The sequence below is a fragment of the Vigna radiata genome, unplaced genomic scaffold (genome assembly GCF_000741045.1).
Source record: "Vigna radiata var. radiata cultivar VC1973A unplaced genomic scaffold, Vradiata_ver6 scaffold_213, whole genome shotgun sequence".
Classification (NCBI taxonomy): Eukaryota; Viridiplantae; Streptophyta; class Magnoliopsida; order Fabales; family Fabaceae; genus Vigna; species Vigna radiata.
The window spans coordinates 574,844-578,402 of record NW_014544264.1 but is presented as its reverse complement, the minus strand read 5'-3'; positions in this window follow the sequence as shown (position 1 = coordinate 578,402).

The following is a 3,559-nucleotide window of genomic DNA, read 5'->3' as shown; positions in this document are numbered from 1 at the left end:
TTGGTCTAATTAAGCCCAAATGGTGAAAATGACACAATAACTAAGAATTAAGCACAATTCATCAACACAATTAGGCGCGAAAAACTAAGTAAATGGTATAAAATATTGATTCATCAAAATAGACCACACTTAGTCTTTTGCACTCCTGGGCAAAATCAAGACGCAAAACAGGGGATAGTTCTGAGGACATCAAGAAGTGACACAGACTCAACAGGTAGAAAACAAAGACTCAATGAAAGAAACGAATTACACAGTTCTCAAGACATCTGGACAAAGAAAGGAAGTGGACAGTATCCATCACAGAATCAAAGAAAGCAAATACTCAGAGAAATCATCCAAGCAATTCAAAGCATGATAAAAATGATCAATCAGTTCAACAGAGGAATCAAAAGTAACATAATCTTACAGATGCACACTATCAATGTTTCTCTCAAGTGTCTAGGATAAATAATATAAACTCAATGCACTCAAGACAGCAAACACAATCAGACTTGGCAGGCCTCTAATATCAACACTCAAAACATATGCATGTTCAAATCAAAAGGTCTTTTATGGATGTAATGCGACCAAGGACAAAGGAAGGATAAATATGGATGAGAAGCTACAAACCAAAAGGAATAGAGGAGCAATGGGGAACAAGTGAAAATACAATCAAATCACACCCAAAACCTCTAATTCAATCCTCTTCTTGACTACATTATTCACAACAATTTTTTTTTTATCTTGTCTCTTTTCTTTTCTCTCTTTTCAGAACACAACTCCAAGAGACAAGACACACATATATTTACAAAACAAATAAAAAAAGAACCAACTAGCCAATTCATCATAATCTCCTAGGAGACCACACTTATTCCTAAAACAATTCCAAAGCTCCAAAATTCCCTAAGGTTAAGGTAATCATGGTTTTTCACATAGGGCTAGTGTACGAGCTTCAAAACAAAGATATGGGGAAAGCAAAGGCTCAAAGGGGCTATCAAAGGATCACAACAAGGTAGGCTCATCTGGCTAGAGAGGCTCAACAACAAAACTTCCTTTATCACTTCCAAACATGCATATTAATCAAGAATCATCAACAAGAGTCAAGCCAAGACATATGTGCAAGCAATCAAGAGACATATCACACAAGGAAGAACATAAAGTGGCTCAAATCTCACACAGGGTAATTTCTGTCACAATCAATTCAACCCTCAAACATCATAATCATCTTTCCAAGCAAAGAAAAGCAAGGAATCCAACAAATCAGAGTATCAATGAAGTGAAAGACAAGTCTACAACCTAAACCAAATCCAGAAATCAAGAGAAACATGCAAAACTGTACACAAGACACAACAAAAACTACCTAGAAAAGAAAAAATTTAACGCAGAAAACATAAACTAACAAAGAAAAATAAAAATCAGAATCCCCCCCAATAGACCACACTTAAACTACACAGTGTCCTCAATGTGTCACAAGCATAAGATCACAATCATAATAGGTAACAGATCAAGGACAAGGGCAATAAAAGCGGGAAAGGAGGAGAAGGGAAAGAGGAAACTCCCCTGATCATGGTGGCAGTTGATAATTTTGGACTTTCAGGGAGAGGTCTTCCACCATTGGATTCAGCACGAAAGTAATGAGGAAGAACTGCTTCAGTCTCCAAATTTGATGAAGCAGGGAGATGTCCTCCACAGCTGGATCTAAGAAGCAGTGATTGTTGATGAGCGTGTTCAGCTGGTGCCTAATAATCTTCAAACTTACGGCACCTTTGTCTTCCACCATGGGTGTGTGTTGATCAAATTCATATGTACCTCCTGCAACATGATTAGTTCAACATGGTTCCACAGAAATAACATGCAGAGGTATAACACCCAATCCCAATGTAACAGGCTGAACTAATGATATACCCTTAGAACATGAATCAATTTCAGAAATAGAAACAATATCAATCACAGGTTCAGATTCATGTTCAGTGCATGGAGAACAAACATTCAGATGTGATAACACAAGGTGGTTCTCATCATGCAAAGAGGGAGAATGAAAATCATGCTCATCAACCTCAACATACCTATCATCAACATAATTATCAACAACAGAATCAATCACAGGTATGTTTACCTCCACTTCCCTAGAAGTTGGTAGATTGGTGGAAGGTGAAACTGGTCTACCTATCTCAAAAGTGGTACTCATATCAGCCTGGTCCTCAAATTCTTCATCAATCTCCTCAAGTGCAAGACTGAGGACATAGGAGTGTGGCAAAGTAGGTGGCACAACACTAAGCTCATGACTCTGCTCCTCATCTCCTATGTGGCTGGCATCAACATCATCTGGAAGCTGAACAGTCTGAAATGGTGATTCCTTTGAAACATAAGATTGTTCCTCAGTGAGTTGAGTGGCCATCTACCCCGTCTGCTCAGTCAAACTCTGAAAGGAAACTCTGGTCTCCTACTGAAACTCCATGTTCACTTGCTGGAACTTAATGTTCTGAATAGTCATCTGCTCCAACAACTCCTCCAATGTAGGCTCAGAAGTAGTGGGAGGATGAGGAGTTGCTTGGGTAGGCTCATGAAACTGCGGCTGTTGTGGTTCCTGAATAGGGGGAGAAGGCATACAAGAACTCTGGAATGGTGGTTCTTGATATTGAAGCTGTGAATTACCATACAATCCCAGGCCACCCAGGATCGTTGCTATATGAATCAAAATGATGCTGAGTAGGGGAGAATCTATCCAAAAACAAATGCTTAAGATCTTCCCAATTGGCCCTGAATTCTGGTGGAAGATGAATAAGCCACTCCCATGCTGCTTCTTCTAATGAATGCGGAAATGCCCTTAAAAACATGTGATCATCACGGACATGAAGAGGTTTCTTTGAAGAGCAAATGGTGTAGAACTCCTCCAAATGTCTATGTGGGCATTCACCTGTAAATCCATGAAACCTAGGCAGCAAATATGTAAGTCCAGAGGTGAGAACACAATGAACATCAACCTCATCAAGTGGAACCGGCTCCCAAAGAGCACTCTCAAGAATGGAAGGATGAGTCACATTGTTCTCAACATAAACATCAACAGAATACGCATGAGAAGCACTATCAGAGGCACAGGCAGAAGAAACAGTATCCACATAGCCAAAACAGGTAGACATGGGAAAGAAGGGGGAAAAGAAGAATGCACTGAAAATATGCAACCTAAGCTACCTGAATGCAACACACAATGACGAACACACAAAACAGAACATCACACTCACAATACAAGACAAGACACAACACACACTAACACAAAAAAAGACCTAAAATCGAACCGTTGGTCCCCGACAACGGCGCCAAAATTTGGTGGGTTGTCGCAGCCCATACAAATTTGATTGCAATTTTAGAAATGCAGTATAGTGCTAGGGAATGACCCCTAGGTCGTCTCTCAAGGACCAACTGCGGTTCAGAGTCAAGTCTAACACGAAGTGGGGGGGGTTGAAAAGTGTTTTTGAGAATGCAATGACGAAATTAAATGGAAATTAAACACGACCGAACATAATTGAAAACACTAAGTGCATGAAAACATTAAACTGAACAATGCAACTGTAAAAAAAAA